Below are 18,731 nucleotides of genomic sequence, written 5' to 3' on the forward strand. Positions count from 1 at the left end.
AGTGAGAAACTGTTTTGTGTGTTATGGTCCATTATCCATTATCCTAATCAGGTTTGATGCTTAGCTGATATCGTCACTGTTACTGTAATGCCATCCTATGACCCATAGTTGCACATTTAAGGTGATTGTCTGTCTTACCATAAAATTATCAGATAGGTCATTTACGCAGGCACATACACACACTCAGTCACTCACACACTCTCACAATTCAATTGTTTCTGGATTGGTGTATGGCTGGAATGAAATTACCGGAATCAAATGTCCATTAGAAACTGGGTGGTTCGAGCCCTGAATGCTGATTGGCTGACAGCCGTGGTATATCAGACCGTATACCACGGGTATGACAAAACACTTCATTTTAACACTAATTATGTTGGTAAACAGTTTTTAATAGCAATAAGGCACCTCGGGATTTGTGATATATGGCCAATATACCACGGCTAAGGGCTGTGTCCAGGCATTCCACATTGTGTCATCACAAAGAACAACCCTATATTGGCCATATACCACACCCCCCCGGGCCTTATTGCTTAAATAAAAACTGATATACTTTGTATTCCCTCAGGAATGTAATGACCCACTGCACAGATACTGAGATATTTTCTAATTGCACACATACACAGACCCAAAGTAAAGAGGGTTTCTTCTCCTCCTGTGAATTTCTAATTCAGCAGCCAGGAACACAAGGCTTAAACAATTAATGTTAAGTAGTGTTTTTCCAGGAAGAGAAACTTCAAAATGCAAATGACTAAATTAGCTGTTCCATTTCTCTTGGAATGTTTCAGAATCCATTTCTGCAGAACACGACTCCTGGTGGTATTACTGAAATGACATAACTGGCTTCACCGGATTGATCTGGCTCATGTGTGTGCTCACATTTGTAAATATCATGTATCACCTTTAATCAAACTCAGAGGCACAAGTCAAGAGTAATTGATTTAGGATGATCTGGGTATGGATCAGAATCCACATAAGTATGAAATGGATTTGATCCATCCAGAGAAATAATGATTATAACTGTATCTATGTTTGACAGATACATGTAGATATGCATAGACAGAGATCCACCATTCTGCCCCTTATACAGTATGTCATGTTATAGAGCAGTTCTATGTTCATCAAAAGCAGTCTCAGTCAGATCAATAGAACTAATTCATTGATTACAATGAGACAGTTACTATTTGTATTTTGTTCTGCCTTGTTAATTAACACCCCAGTTCAACACTATGATCAATATCATACATTTCTAATGTTGTTTCTCACTCAAATAAAGTTCCATAGTCAAATCATGCAGTTTTGCAGGGGACATATTTTTAATTTGTTTTTATTCTTCCATTTATTCCATTTATTCTTCCATTTAATTTGTTTTTATTCGTCTGCCATTTAAACTCCAACAGTAATTCATGATTTCCTTTGCATTCCTGAAGTATCATAAATGCACTCCTATTAGGAATCTGAAGATTCACTGCAGAAATATAGTTTCCAGCTGAGCAAACTTGGCCACCTTTGGGTTTTTAGATTAGCTCTCAACGGACAAACAGAAAGAAAAAAAAAAGAGCCACAAAATAAAACAATATTCTCAGATTGTCTTTTGTATCTTGTACATTTTAGCAAAAGGAATTGGGAATTGTAGATGATTGACGAACCAAATGCAGTGAAAGCTCATATCTTTATTTACCCATGGTGGCTGTTACAGTCAGCGGGTGACACATGTTTAATATCTTTCATGTGTTTTCCACCATGCTGCAGGTTTAAGGAATAGACTGGTATTAGTACCTATATGTATGTGTGTGTGTGTGTCTCTTACATCCTTCCACCTCTGACCATTAGCAGTGAGTTTCTCCAGATGGCTGGGCCTCCCCTCTCCATGCCTCAGGGCAGGCAGTCGGTAGATTAGGCTGTGCTGTGCTATGCTGTCTGGAACCACATGTGATGCCCATGTGTAGGCTAGCTAGACTGACTTGTGTTTGTGTGTCTGTTATCAGGGCTTCCCTCTCTCATTTATATAGTATTGTAGGCTATACTCATTGCATCTGTAATGCACTGCAGAGGGATTAGCTCACCTACAGAGAGAACGACTGCTGCTAACTAGGCCAGGATTTGGAAAAAATGTATATTTCAGAGTAGACAGCATTGGGAAACCAGTATCTGTAGCTTAACGAATTCCTATTGAAAGACATGTTTCAAAAGTCTAGCAAGAGCTAGTTTGTTGCTCAGAGGGAAATAAAAATGATACAAACAGATTATAAAGTTGGTCATTATCTAAACACCTGGTTTTATTTTAGATTTTGTCAGGATATTGATTTGACATTAGTTTACTTCGATGTAGGTAAACTATACTCCGCAAAGCCACATTCTTTATTACATACCACTACTCATCTGTCTTTTTATCAAGTTTGATACATTCTCGAAGAAAGCAGAGCTATCTTTCCAATGTTTGCTCTGTCACATCACCTGTGAAAAATGTATGCGAATAAAAAAATCAATGGCGAGGTGTTTTCCTCATCTGAGATTGATGTGTTTTCTGCCTGTATGCCATTGAAGTTTAAGAGCTGTAATTTGGTTTAATGACTCGGGCTGATGCGACTCCGGCTCGGGGATGAGGCCTCCCTCCTGCCAATAATTGTTCCAAGTCCTTTGTCGTGCCTGAAATGGTCCACCAGAGGCCTTTGACAAACTGCCCCCTCAAGCTCAGTGGGATGTTGTACCTGTCTGGGAGCTGCAGTGGAAATGAGGTACAACCTTTCATCTAACCGCCTCCTCCTGAGATACCGTTGGCTACTGCCGCATGGCACGCTGCTCCGCTTCGGAGATTGGGGACGGCAGGTAGCCTAGCGGTTAGAGACGCAAGCCAGCAAAGGGTTGCCAGTTTGAATCCTGCATCCGGAAGGAAAATTCTGCCAGAAAGTGAGCTGGCAACCGGAGGGTTGCAATTATCAAATCCTAGATACCATTGCCTGAAGTTTTGTAGTTGAGCAAGGCACTTAACCAAAAACCTGTATGTGTCTTTCGAAGGGGTTGGGCTAAAAGTGGAAGTCACATTTCAGTTTGAACTGACAATTGACAAATAAAGTGATCTTATTCTTAACGTGAATGTCCTCTCTCCATCCGGAACAGAATGTACGGTGCCAGGCAGCATCGTGAGAATGGGACATTTAGATAATGTCTGGGATTTCAACATAAACATCTCCTCCTGAGAGAGCATGGCAGGTGGGCCTCCCTATAGCCCAGGGAATGGCAACTTTGATGGGGGTGGGATGGGGGCAAATTCCCTGCAATTCTACACATTTTGCCATAGGGTGGAGGCAAATGTTTGATAACTGATGATCAATGGGCCCCACCCCGGGCGGTAGTTCGACCATGCTTACTACAAGTTTCGATAGTTGGCCGCTAGAATAACTTACCAATATGAAATGTTTTTGCTGACATAGGCTAATTAAGTGACTGATGATGCACAACCACATTTTGAAATTGAACCTTGTGTATTCTATTATTCTAACTCTAAACAGTAAATTGTATTGGTCCGCAGACCTACAAAAGGGTTGCCCATCCCTGCTGTAGCCTATTCCTCTTGACTCTGAATGTACTGAGATGGCTGTCCTGACGATCACAATGTGTCCGACTGTATGGCTAGTGGTTGTCTGTCCCAGTCATTAAAATGAGATTGTGAAGGATAATGAGGCACTGGTTTTGCTTTATTGTTTTATTGGCAGAAGCCATGCTAGGCCTTCCACACATACTGTACTGTATGTTCTGCCAACAGTATGGCTCTACAGCCCATGAGGGACATGTCTGGGAAGGCCTGTGGACTGCAAATCAACTCCTCTCTCTGAAGCGTATGCAGTTGCAAGCGTGCTGTAAGCTACAATTTGGCTTTTCAGTTTTGAACCGTCTGAAAATAACGTTGTAGCGGTACTTATTAGAGAGGGTAAAGAAAGATTTTGTTCGGGCGCCAGGCAGGTATTAACCATGCCGAAAGGAAAAGAGTAGCATAGAGAGAGTACCACTACCAGACACACACACACATCAGCAGAAGAGACTGCCTAGAGTGTAGCCTGTTTACCAGATAGCCAGTGGAGAGAAAAGAGAATACACACCATATAAAACCCACATCACAACACAGGGGTAACCCAAACAAGAATACCTCATACAATAATACTAATACTAATAATGGCAGAGCAATTCAACAGCAACTTCATACAAGAACGAACCCAGTCATCAACATAGGATTTGCAATAATCTGTATTATTATTTTCTAGTGGATGAGTGCAGAGGGTATGAATGTGGGGGGTGTTCATCGACACAACAAAGGCCTTAAAAATGTCCACAGTCTTCACGGCCACATGTCATTAGTACACCCCACCTCAATACAGTTCACATAATATACGACTTGCAAGCAACCTACTAAAATGTCCCTCCAAACACTTCTGGCAGGGAAATAATAGTCCAGCTCTAATGAACTTCAATGGGAAGTGCATTTGAAAAATAGAGAGTCTGTTGCAGGGTAAAGCACTGGAATGAGAGGGAAGAGAAAGAGAAAAAGATGAGAGATCTTAGCTGTGGTCTTCAGGCGTGCAGGTGTACTGTCTGACTGTCCGATGGTTTGTTGGTTGGTATGTTAAAGCTTCGCAACAATGTTGCTACTAATCCATGCGATCCATAACGGGCGCGGTCCCAAACGAAAACAACCACGACCTAGAGCGATTACACCGATGATTGTGTTATATACTCTATAAACTACACACGCTGAAAACAAACAAAACTTCTGCAGCACAGCACACATAATCAAACTGTCGCGCCACCCAAGAGCCCCTTCCCAAAGAGCTGAACGAGCTCTCTTTATCTCCTCCTTCCTTACTGCTCATGCGCTCTTAAAGTGGCAGCGCACGGTGAAGGCTCCGAGCAGATTTCGCCACACTCCTCCCCCCATGAAAAAACAATGCCTGTAGAAACAGAGAGGATACAGGCTTTGACAGGTTCATGTTCCTGCTACACAAAACCAGGGAAGTCCTCCTCATCAGAGTCCTCCACGAAGAGGTCCTGCAGGTGTTGCTTTTGCCTGCGATCCAGCTCTTCTGCCGTAGGGTAGCAGGGCTTTAGGTCAACAACATGCACTGTCCTGACATCTTCCCCAGTGTCCTCCAAACAGACCAAGTAGTTCACTGGTCCAAACTGCTGCACTACACGGTATGGACCTTTCCATCTCAAAGCTAGCTTGGCAGTGAACTTCTTAGATGCCTTTGACAGATGATGTGAACGTACCCAGACACGAGACTGGGGTGGAAAACACACGTCTCGTCTATGTTTGTCATAGTTTCTCAGCTGTCGTTGTTTCGCTTTGGTTTTGCTGGCCTCCACTCTGGCTAGCAAGGTGTGGTGGTGTTGTACGGCATCAAACGCTGGGCAGTCAGGTGAAACATTCGAACTTTGCAAGACCCTGTCCATCGGACCTTTTAGTGGTCTTCCCAGGTGAAGTTCGGCGGGAGTGACCCCAGAAGTCTCCTGCACGGCAGAGTTCAGTGCAAAGCGAAATTCTGGAAGATGCTGATCCCACCTTGTGTGCTGATCCCCCACGAATGAAGCAATCATCCCCTTCAGGGTTCGGTTTACCCTCTCGGTCAGGTTGGTCTGAGGATGGTAGGCTGTGGTCAGCTTGGCAATTACACCCCAGTAGGTACAGAGCTCTTTGTATAGTCCTGATATGAACTGCGGACCTCGGTCAGAGAGGATTTGGTCGGGAATTCCAAATCTGGTAAACACCTCCCTTCGCAGAATTAGAGCAATGGCTGATGCAGTAGCTTTGCGGAGGGGAAACAACTCCACCCAGTGTGTGTAGTAGTCCACTACCACCAATAAAAATTCATTCCGTGTCCCCCGGCTGGGAGGAAAAGGTCCCATGAGGTCAATTCCCAACATTTCATTTGGATGGTTCACCACGGTCTGCTGCATTTTCCCAGCAGGTCTGCCAATGTCTGGTTTGTATTTCTGGCAGACATCACACTGCTGTACAAACTTCCGGGTATCAACCCACATGCCTGGCCAGTAAACCACCTCTTGTAGTCTTCGATAAGTTTTAACTCCAAGATGGCCACTCATGGGATTGGCATGATAAGCTTGGATTATCTGGTCACACAATGTAGAGGGAATGAAGACGCGATAATGGGTGCTGTGTATTCCATCTCCTCTTGGAGTTTTTCGATACAATTTATCCTGAATTATGCTATACTTATCATTGAAGCGACTCTTGGAGTCTTCTTCCGACAGACTCTTGTGGATCGCCATGATGGCAGCATCCTTCTGCTGTGCTCTCCATACACTCTCATCATCCAGAGGAAAGGAATCATCCAGACATTTAGCAGTAGTATAAGTACTGCACAAGGGAGGACAAACATTGGCAGTCTCTGTAATCTGAGAAAGGGCATCTGGTACAACGTTCAGTTTTCCTTTGCGATACTCAATGATGAAGTCAAACTTCTGCAGTCTGATAGACCAGCGAATAAGACGGCTGTTGGTCTTGCCTGATGCCAGAACCCACTGCAGAGCAGCATGGTCTGTGACAATGGTGAAGATCTTTGCCTCCAAGTAGTAGCTCCATTTCTCCAAAGCCCAGACCACAGCGAGGCACTCCCTTTCAGTCGTTGAATAATTCCTCTCTGCTGAATTAAGGGTGCGACTTGCATAGGCAAGAACTTCTTCTGTTCCAAGTCCTGTTTGTTGAGCCAAGACTGCTCCAAGTCCTGTTTGACTGGCATCCGTGTACACAATGAAATGAGCATTCAGGTTAGGATGTCCAAGCACTGGAGGAGTAATTAGACTGTTTTTGAGTGTGTCAAATGCACCTTGGCATGCAGGGGTCCATTGGAATTTCAACATCTTTCTTCTTAAGGTGGTTGAGGGGTTCGGCTACCTTTGAAAAGTCAGGCACAAACCTGTGGTACCATCCAGCCATACCCAGAAACCGCTGAACAGCCTTGAGGGATGTGGGAATTGGGAATTTCTGCACAGCTTCAACTTTGGCTGGATCTGCATGGATACCTTCAGCATTAACCACATGACCAAGGAACTTGAGTTCTGGCAGACAGAAACGACACTTCTTCAAATTCAAGGTCAAACCTGCAGCCTTTAGTCTGTCGAAGACGGACTGAATGTCTTGCAGATGATCCGCAACAGAGGAGGAGTAGATTATGATGTCATCCAGACACACGAGACAATTTCTACCCCTCAGATCTCCCAGGACAGTCTCCATCAACCGTTGGAAGGTTGCTGGAGCATTCTTCAAACCAAAAGGCATGACTTTGAAGGAGTACAAACCAGCAGGGGTGACAAAAGCAGTCTTGTCCTGACTAGCGGGATCCATTGACACCTGCCAATAGCCACTGTTCAGATCCAGATTACTAAAGATGGATGCTCCTGCCAGAGATTCCAGTATGTCATTTATGTTTGGTAGAGGGTAGGCATCGCTTTCTGTTATGGCATTCGGCTTCCTGTAGTCCACACAGAATCGATATCCACCATCTTTCTTAGGAATCAGGACAACCGGAGAAGCCCATCCAGAAAAAGAAGGTTCCACAATTCCATTCTCCAACATGCTTTTGAGCTGTTCATTGAGAATTACCAGTTTGGCGGGGGACAGCCTGTAGGGACGCTGCTTAATGGGGACCTCATGCCGGGTATAGATTTTGTGTTTGAAGACGGTTGTACGGCCGAGTGTAAGAGTACAAACCTCACTGTTCATGTCCAACATCTGGGAGAGCTGCCACCTTTCATCATCCGACAGACATGCCTGTTCCACCGCTTGCTTGATGTAGAAATCCGCATCAGGTTTGTTTTTGCTCTCGGATAGAAGGGGAGGTACGGCGGTAATCAGGGTGATAGTTTGGTTCTCAGACTTCACTGGTGGAACATGTTTTTGTCTTTGTCTCTTTATATTTTCTCTGTCTCTGACTTGACCTTGTCCGGACTCTGCATAATGTAGCAGGCTCCAACCTGAAATCAGTGCATTACCAGGTTGAAATGGATGAGGCTGGGAATAGTCAGAGTGTAGCCGATAGGAGGGTTCGGACATAGAGATGGTCAGTCCACTGAAGAACAGGAAGTCTAGGCCAAGGACTACAGCAAATGCAAGGCTCGAGTCTGCAAGTATTGCCACAGGAAGGTTAATAGTCTCACCATGCAGTTTTATTATTATACTAATCCAGCCCAAGGGAGTGGTAGGTTCTCCATTGGCCAAGTACAATGGTCCTTCCTCCCATGTTCGTAGCTCCTCATGAGGTAATGCCATGTTCTGCCACAGGGCCTCTTGCATCAGGGTGTAAGATGCCCCTGTGTCGATTATGGCCTTCCCTCTCCAGTTTCTAACAGTCAGAGGAACCAATAGTTGTTGCGGAATAGGAATAAGACCGCTAGCTGTACTGTCTAAAGGCTTCATGGTGGGCATTAAGGCTGACCCAATTGTATGCAAGCCACCACGCCTGTCTAGACTTTCAGTCTTCGGTCCTTTCTGACCTTTTCCTGAATCCTGACGCTGGACATAGAGCGGGCAAGAATCTGGAGGATGTTGGACTTTACACCTCCAACACACAACTGGACATTTGTCCTGGATCTTGGGTACAAATATCTGAGACGGTTTAGCCCTAAGAGAGTTATGGGTATACTGGGATGAGGGAACAGGGTTTTTAGTTTGGAGGTGGTGCTTCCAGTCCTTCTCAAACTGAGTCCCAAGACGCACCAGATCATCCACATTTTCCACACGTTCTCGAAGTTGACTAGCAAGGCGGGGAACCATGTTCTTAAGAAGGAGTTTAACCATCTCCTGCGCAGTAATGTCAGCCTTCCATCTCCTACATAGAACTCGATAGGAGAAGGCAAAGTCCCGTATTGGCTCTGCTTCACCCTGGACTCTGTTACGAACACGTTCCGCCAGTTCATCCCCATAGTCCTCTGAGAGGAAGGCTAAGAGGAATATTTTTTGAAACTCCTCCCAGGTTGACACATGTTCACGGGCTATCTCCCACCAGTCTCTTGCTGTACCATGGAGAACACTGCGGAGGGTGGCAAGAACCTCCAAGTCGGTAAGGGGCCGGATAGAAAGAAAATCATTACACTTCGATAAGAAAAACAGTGGATCAACATCATCTTCTGGGCTGCCAAAAGTGGGGAAAAGTAGTTTGATAGGAAGGGAGCGCTCTAGAGGAGACATGACAGTGGCAGCGGGAGTTCTGTTGTTTAACAGTATCAGAGGGGTTTTTGTAGTACTACCTGTTCCTATTCCCTTACTGGCCAAGCCAGTGGCAGAGGTAAAACCTGAGGGAGGTGCAGAAGATTTGTCCAGAAGGGAAAAGCACTGCATTACCTCCTGGTGCAGCCCTTCCAGTTGAAGGTCTGTGGCCTTCTGTGCTTTTTCCATCTCAATAACGGTGTCCTTTTGAGTCTGTTCAATCAAAAATCGTAGTTCCCCTGTGAGAGTGTTCTTCATGTCCTCCATAACTTCCTTCAGATAAGAACACACTCCCTTCACAACAGAGGCTGACTCCTCTGCTCTCTGTTTTTGTTCCTCCTCAAGAAAGATTATGACTTGATGATGGTTAGTTTCTATTTGTGTTTTGAACCGGTGCAGTTTTCCTTGAATATCCTGCTTCAGAGAATCGTGTAAATATTTCTGCCTCTGAACCATTTGTTGTTGGTTTTCCTCCATTTGACAGGGAAGGTAATCCAACCTCCTCTGCACATCTGTCTGATGAGCCACCACACATTCACTGAGTTTGCGAATTGCATTCTCCTGCATTGTCAAACTATGATTGGTGTGTGTCCATTGATGTTCCAGTTGTCCAGTGATCACAGAGACACCTCTCCCAGTCTCTCTGGACAGGGTAACCGGAAGGGTTTGAAGCGAGGTTAATGGTGGAGATGTTATAGGTGAGCCAGAAGCCTGGGGATTAGGGGCAGTGCTATCGAACTCCATTAGTTCATCGAGTCCTTCCACAATGAAAGAATCCCGAGCATGATTACCATCAGGTGTGTCCACATTGACACAGTATGGGGTTCCAACAAAAGACATGATTCAACCTTGTGTGGATGGTGTCATAGGTGTTTCTCTTCAAGTCCCTGTTCGGGCGCCAATTCTGTAGCGGTACTTATTAGAGAGGGTAAAGAAAGATTTTGTTCGGGCGCCAGGCAGGTATTAACCATGCCGAAAGGAAAAGAGTAGCATAGAGAGAGTACCACTACCAGACACACACACACACATCAGCAGAAGAGACTGCCTAGAGTGTAGCCTGTTTACCAGATAGCCAGGAGAGAAAAGAGAATACACACCATATAAAACCCACATCACAACACAGGGGTAACCCAAACAAGAATACCTCATACAATAATACTAATACTAATAATGGCAGAGCAATTCAACAGCAACTTCATACAAGAACGAACCCAGTCATCAACATAGGATTTGCAATAATCTGTATTATTATTTTCTAGTGGATGAGTGCAGAGGGTATGAATGTGGGGGGTGTTCATCGACACAACAAAGGCCTTAAAAATGTCCACAGTCTTCACGGCCACATGTCATTAGTACACCCCACCTCAATACAGTTCACATAATATACGACTTGCAAGCAACCTACTAAAATGTCCCTCCAAACACTTCTGGCAGGGAAATAATAGTCCAGCTCTAATGAACTTCAATGGGAAGTGCATTTGAAAAATAGAGAGTCTGTTGCAGGGTAAAGCACTGGAATGAGAGGGAAGAGAAAGAGAAAAAGATGAGAGATCTTAGCTGTGGTCTTCAGGCGTGCAGGTGTACTGTCTGACTGTCCGATGGTTTGTTGGTTGGTATGTTAAAGCTTCGCAACAATGTTGCTACTAATCCATGCGATCCATAACGGGCGCGGTCCCAAACGAAAACAACCACGACCTAGAGCGATTACGCCGATGATTGTGTTATATACTCTATAAACTACACACGCTGAAAACAAACAAAACTTCTGCAGCACAGCACACATAATCAAACTGTCGCGCCACCCAAGAGCCCCTTCCCAAAGAGCTGAACGAGCTCTCTTTATCTCCTCCTTCCTTACTGCTCATGCGCTCTTAAAGTGGCAGCGCACGGTGAAGGCTCCGAGCAGATTTCGCCACAACGTTCTCTGTCTAGGGGAAAGCTGATATAGCATTGAACAGTCATGGTTTCAGACTTGTGTATTGGGTTTTTCACCTCATGTTTGATTGAGGAGTTTGGGTTCTTTCAGACATTGCTTGTCAGACATTGTTTACATATTGAATGTGAAAGTGTCTCCTGAACTATTCGAGGTTGCTCTGCCTGAATGAAGATCACAGTCATGAATATGTTGTTTCTGAAAGTTCTCTCATCCCTTAATTTGAATTCTGTTACATTCCCTGTTTACTATGTTGTTTCTCGCTAGCCGTTTACACTTGTAACCGTATTCTGGTTGAAAATGGCAGATTTGGGCACTGATAAGCACCTAATTGGAACGCAGTGGCTATAAATGATGTCACAGCGCTGTATGGGTTTTGACTGAGAGCCGTTCTGAACGTGAGCACCGCGTGCCGCAAGAGGTTCAACCCACACTGTCAGAACTTAGCTAGTCGTGTTGGCAATCGAACAAGCTTTCAAATGATGCCCACGTCACACAGATTGCAATTTATAATGGGCAGTTTTTGGATTGCGTAAACAACAGAAGTAACTGTGTGATAGCGTGCATGCAGCAGAGTTGTCTTCCAAACAAAACAACTACAAGTGTGCTTGCTGTAGTTCCTCAACAGCATAGCTAGGAGAGCACCAAAAAGCACCTTATAGTTGAAGACTCTTCTTTGACTCATAAAAGTGTATTGAAATTACTTAGGAACTGTGCACACTTTGGAGAGGTGTGTGGCCACTTGGAGACACCAGTAAGTCCTCTTACTCAAACCCTTGCAATTGTTTTGTCTTATGTTATGTCCACACATTTTCCTGGAATATTCTCATCATATTACTGAATGTATCCGATTTTGTTATGTAATGCTGTGTAAAGTACAGTACATGTAAAATGCACATAAAATCAACAGTGTGATGTTTGGATCTTGTCTCAGGTGAACTGTTGTGTCCTCAACTTTGGTCTAATAATTTATCTATAATCTCAGAACTTTTGCCTTTCAATTGATACCATGCTTATGCATATGCTTTTCATATTTCTTCTGTAAGATATATTTCCATTTAGCCCTATCCATATAGGCCAATTCCCACAAGTGTAAAGGGTTTAAGTAGCCTCAAAGTAAGCCTCAAAGTAGTCAAGGTGAAACTGTAATCTTCCAAGTGTGTATTCATTAAACAGTATTATATCAGTACGATCAAGTTTTTGCCCAGAGGCAGAAATGGATGGAATGCAATCCCAAAAGGGTCTTGTTCTTCACTTTGTTCAGAAGTCTACCTGTACAGAATGATGAGAAACAAAAGGAGAGCAATTCCTCATGTGCTCAATTATTTATCATATTTTGCCTACAACCTATGTTACTGGTGAGCTATCAAATCAAATTGTATTGGTCACACAGACATGGTGAGCTGATGTTATTGCGAGTGTAGCGAAATGCTTGTACCAGCTTCCATAGTCCTGCATTCTGTGTTTCAAACAGCGAAGACTGATACCACCATACCTCAGAGCGAGTCACTTTAAAAAAAAAAAGATTAAATCCCCAGTGAGCATGCAGGCATGGTGTCAGAAGTAGGCAGAGCAGCAGACATGTATGAATGAAGCAGCCAGCAGTGATCCTGACCTCGGACAGCCTGGCACTACTAGAATGCAACAGTGATCCTGACCTCGGACAGCCTGGCACTACTAGAATGCAACAGTGATCCTGACCTCGGACAGCCTGGCACTACTAGAATGCAACAGTGATCCTGACCTCGGACAGCCTGGCACTACTAGAATGCAACAGTGATCCTGACCTCGGACAGCCTGGCACTACTAGAATGCAACAGTGATCCTGACCTCGGACAGCCTGGCACTACTAGAATGCAACAGTGATCCTGACCTCGGACAGCCTGGCACTACTAGAATGCAACAGTGATCCTGACCTCGGACAGCCTGGCACTACTAGAATGCAACAGTGATCCTGACCTCGGACAGCCTGGCACTACTAGAATGCAACAGTGATTCATAGATCCTTGCAGGAGACAAACACATTTGTGTCCTCAAGCCTACTTATGGCATACTTCACATTTACAGTAGCTAACAAATAAAGCATTTTAGCAGCATCTGAGGGGAGTGATAACATACACTGTGTTTATCAGAGCCGCTTCTGTTTCTGACTGATGTTGTTGTTGCATAGGACCGACCGGCTGAGTCACAAGCACCAGTTTATACTGCGCCTTCTAATGCCTCTCTGCACGTGTATTATTTAACCCAATCATTCATGTAACTGGAGTTTAATGATAAAGGACCTGTCAGGGGTTCAGTGGAGTGGAAAGTGTGTCACTTTGGTCTGTGTATGGAGGCTCATTCAGTCCCATTTCTGTTAAGAGAGAGAGCGAGAGCCCAGGGATGCCCCTGATGATGATGCAGAGGATTAGCCAGAAGTCCTATAGAGTCAGATCCTGTCTGTACCTGCAGGCTATTTCCTGGTTATTAGGCCTCAGAGACTCTAGCCTACAAACTCTGTCATGTAATCTCAATGTACAGTATATACCTAGTATTCATATATTCATGGTAGGCATGGATTTCTGCGCCGTACAGCTCGAATTCAAAATAGCCCTAACTATATAATTTTTTTATTGTGTCTGAGTGGAATTCCTGTCCCTGTCAGCCTGACTGATTTTGTATGTTGTATATGCACATAATAATATATTTATTTTAGATAGTGCTTTTCATTACAAAGAGAATTTCAAAGATGCTGTAAAAAAAAAGTTTTTAAATTATGTATTTTTCTGGCAGGTCTTTGGTGACATCAGACCAAGGTTTTGGTAACAGAGTTTGTTTTCGCAGTCATTCTAGTGGAGATATTATCTGGGGATATTTTACCAGATGGGCCCAACACTATCATCCATTCCCCACCTGCAACTCATAAATCACGTTAATGTAACCCAGGGTTTTTCCAATCATACCCAGAAATGCCATGTGTTTTCATGTCAGATATGTAGGAAATAGCGCCAGATATGCAGGAAATAAAGAAAGGCGCCGGATGGGATGGTTGCCGATTTACGCGTTCCTAACGCTATTTTGTGTCTTTTCTCTTTGTTTGTAACTTATTTTGTACATAATCATGATGCTACCTTCTCTCATGACCGAAAAGAGCTTCTGGATATCAGAACAGCGATTACTCACCTCGAACTGGACAAAGATGGTTTTTTTATGAGTCTGACGCATCGGATATAATGTTGCTCCCAGACAAGGCCCAAATCCCTGTCATTTGCATGAAGAAAATAAGGAAATACAGTGGGCGGAGATCAGGGTGCCTTGTGAGAATTCGTCGGCGAGTGGGCCAAAGTGCAATCACTGGTGAATAAACTGGATCAGCTCCATTCGAGACTATCCTACCAACAGGACATTAAAAACTGTAATATCTTATGTTTCACCGAATCGTGGCTGAACAACGACACAGATAATATACAGTTGTTTGGGTTTTCCGTGCATCGGCAGGACAGAACAGCTATGTCCGGTAAGGCGAGGGGTGGGGGTGGTGGTCTATTTGTCAATAACAGCTGGTGCGCAACGTCTTATATTAAGTTAGTCTTGAGGTATTGCTCGCCTGAGGTAGAGTATTTCATGATAAGCTGTAGACCACACTATCTACCAAGAGAGTTTTCATCTATATTTTTCGTAGCTGTCTATTTACCACCACAAACCGACGCTGGCACTAAGACCGCACTCAACAAGCTATATAAAGCCATAAGCAAATAAGAAAATACTCATCCAGAAGCGGCCCTCCTAGTGTCTGGGGACTTTAATGCAGGCAAACTTAAATCTGTTTTACCTCATTTTTACCAACATATCACGTGTGACCAGAGGCAAAAAACTCTAGACCGCCTTTACTCCACACACAGAGAGGCATACAAAGCTCCCCCTAGCCCTCCATTTGGAAAATTTAACCATAATTCCATCCTCCTGATTCCTGCTTACAAGCGAAAACTAAAGCAGGAAGTACCAGTTGCTCGCTCAGTACGGAAGTGGTCAGATGACGCAGATGGTACGCTACCGAACTGTTTTGCTAGTACAAACTGGAATATTTTCAATACAGGACTAAGATTGAATCCTACAACACCGGCTCTGATGCTTGTCAGATGTGGCAGGGCTTACAAACTATTAAAGAATGTAAAGGGAAACCCAGCTGCCTACCAGATGGGCTAAATGCCTTTTATGCTTGCTTCAAGGCAAGCAGACCACCATAGTCCCTGTGCCCAATAATGCGAAGTTAACCTGCCTAAGTGACTACCTCCTCGTAGCACTCACATCGGTAGCAATGAAGATCTTTCAAAGGCTGGTCAGGCTCACATCAACACCATCATCTGGGAAACCCTAGACCCACTTAAATTTGCATACCGCCCCAAAAGATCCACAGATGACGCAATCTTAATCTGACTCCACACTGCCCTTTCACACCTGGACAAAAGTAACAGCTATGCGAGAATGCTGTTCATTGACTACAGCTCAGCGTTCAACACCATAGTGCCCTCAAAGCTCATCACTAAGCTAAGGATGTTGGGACTAAACACCTCCCCCTGCAACTGGATCCTAGACTTCCTGACGGGCCGCCCCCAATTGGTAAGGGTATGTAACAACATCTGCCACACTGATCCTCAACATGAGGGCCCCTCAGGGGTGCATGATTAGTCCCCTCCTGTACTACCTGTTCACCCATGACTGTGTGGGCAAGCACGACTCTAACACGATCGATGAGGCAGCCTATAGGGAGGAGGTCAGAGACCTGGTGTGGTGCCAGGACAACAACCTCTCCCTCAATGTGAGCAAGACAAAGGAGCTGATCGTTAACTACAGGAAAAGGATGGCCGAACACGCCCCCATTCACATCGACATGGCTGTAGTGGAGCGAGTCGAGAGTTTCAAGTTCCTTGGTGTCCACATCACCAACAAACTATCAGGGTCCAAACACAAGTCCTGAAGAGGGCACGACAACACCTTTTCCCCCTCAGGAGACTGAAAAGATTTGGCATGGGTCCCCAGATACTCAAAAAGTTCTACAGCTGCACTATCGAGAGCATCCTGACCGGTTGCATCACCTCCTGGTATGGCAACTGCTCAGCATCCGACCGTAAGGCGCTACAGTGGGTAGTGCATACAGCCCAGTACATCACTGATGCAAATCTTCCTGCCATCCAGGACCTATATACTAGGTGTGTTCAGAGGGAGGCCCAAAAAATTGTCAAACACTCCAGTCAACCAAGTCACAGACTGTTCTCTTTGCTACCTTGTGGCAAGTGGTACTGGAGCGCCAAGTCTAGTTACAAAAGTCTCCTTAACAGTTCTTACCCCCAAGCCATAAGCCTGCTGAACAATTATTCAAATGGCCACCCAGTCTTTTATGCTCGCTTCGAGGCAGCAACACTGAAGTATGCATGAGTGCCCCAGCTATTCCGGATGACTGTGTGATCACGCTCTCCGTAGCCGATGTGAGCAAGACCTTTAAACAGGTCAACATACACAAGGCCATGGGGCCAGATGGATTACCAGGATGTGTACTCCGAGCATGAGCGGACCAACTGGCAAATGTCTTCACTGACATTTTCAACCTCTCCCTCACCGAGTCTGTAATATCTACATGTTTCAAGCAGACCACCATAGTCCCTGTGCCCAAGAAAGCGAAGATAATTAACCTGTCTAAATGACTACCTTCTCGTAGCACTCATGTCGGTAGCCATGAAGTTCTTTCAAAGGATGGTCATGGCTCACATCAACACCATCACCATCACCCGGAAACTCTAGACCCAATTCAATTAATCAAATGGCCACCCGGACTATTTGCATTGACACAGCCCCTTTATTTATTTTTTGGATAACTGCTGCATGTACTGTATGCAGCCTGAATTTCCCACACACACCTTCTAAATGAACTGACAATAATTCATTGACTTGTACCACAGCTTAGTAAATCTAAAAGCAAGCAAATTCAATCCACCTCACTCATTATTTCGGCGTAATCCTTTATTGTTACGTTTTTTTTCCCCCTTGTCAAATGTATGACGCCGTTGAGAGCAAGGACCCAAACATGGAGATTTTTAAGGAAATATTTTAAACAGTGTCGAACACATCATGAAGATGGGCCAAATCAACCACTCCCACTGAAATATTTAGGAGATGGAAAAGTGTTACATTTATTATATTGTTCAAAAGCCAACACATTCACGGCAGGCAGCGCCCAGACAGTAATATGGCTGTGACCCGTCACTACAGTGTGTGTGTGTGTGTGGGGGGGGGGGGGGGGGTGAATATGGAGCATATCCCCTGAGTGCGTCTATTTACGGCTCTTTTTATAGCCCATGAGCAATCCCACAGATTTAACTTGTGTATTTTTGCATTGAATGGGGCAATCTGCAGTTGCTACATCAATTTTTGGATTAGTTAATGATATGTACCAATTGATTTTTTAAGAATATAACTTTGAAATATCTCATGAGCTAAGTTCAACTGTCGTACCCAATCAGAACCCCAACTATAAGCTTGTTTTGCTCCAATATTTGTAAACAAAGAGTAGTGGGGGGTAATAATGATCATATATGCATATTATATACACCTCACATGCGACTCATAATAAGACTAAGCAATTAGCGCATTGAAATGTTTATCCGATTCCATAAAATAAATAGGAAAATGCAAGGAGACTATGGTTGAGTTACAGTAATAGGCAATCAAGAAATGTCTGAGAATTTAATTCTAAATACAAGTGTCTTTAAATAATTTGTCAAATTAATGGATTCACATACAAGGCATAAAGATTAAGTTACAAAGCATTAACAAGCATTATTAGGCATTATTCTAAGAATGATCCGAGAGATGTCTACTAGGCCAGAGGCCTAGAAGCCTAGGAAATTAGAATTGATCATACAACCTTCCTCCATGTACTGGATACAGTATAAGAGAAGGAACAAAGGCATTTCATTCCATTTATAACATCTAAAGGTGTAACCTTTTCGACCCAAAACCCACAACCATTGACCAATCAAACAATACCAAGTTTAGAGTAACCTGACCACCAAGGCCCAATCTCCACAGGGTGTCACAGCATCTAAAGGCTTGTGGGGGGGGCGAGACCAATGGAAATAAGACAGGATTCCTTTTTATAGAGTCATTTAGAGTTCACCCTGTACAGAAATATAAGTTACCACAGAGATCATACATAGCATCAGAGTTATCCTCAGTGAACACGTTTCAGATAGATACCAGACATGAATACTATAGTACTTTTCTATCACACATACAGTATCCAGAGGACTGACTATTGAAACAGAGAGATACATTGTGGCCCCTCCGAGGTGGAAAGGCTGACTAGTCCTTGGGCGTTGTCCGTTATGTTTTCCTTGTTGTTCCTGGACCATTTACCAGGTATTACCAGGTAACAGAGTTTAGGGTCGAGCCTACAAAAGTAAATGTAAACAAATGCTTTATAGCATCAAAACATGGTTAAAAATATAAATGTGATATCATGGATGGTTCATTCTTGCATCCATAGCCGTTTTTAAGAATTTGACTGAAACGGGCGAAATAACGCTTTATTAGTTTATCTGCTGA

At 44.0% G+C, this 18,731-nt stretch overlaps 1 protein-coding gene across 1 annotated transcript in view; it reads left to right on the forward strand.

Annotated features, from left to right (window-relative positions):
• ptchd4 (patched domain containing 4) overlaps positions 1 to 18,731 on the forward strand; it is a 46,811-nt gene that overhangs the window by 18,717 nt on the left and 9,363 nt on the right. The gene's annotated exons all lie outside the window — the stretch shown is intronic.

Source organism: Oncorhynchus kisutch, linkage group LG12 (genome assembly GCF_002021735.2).
Source record: "Oncorhynchus kisutch isolate 150728-3 linkage group LG12, Okis_V2, whole genome shotgun sequence".
Taxonomy (NCBI): domain Eukaryota; kingdom Metazoa; phylum Chordata; class Actinopteri; order Salmoniformes; family Salmonidae; genus Oncorhynchus; species Oncorhynchus kisutch.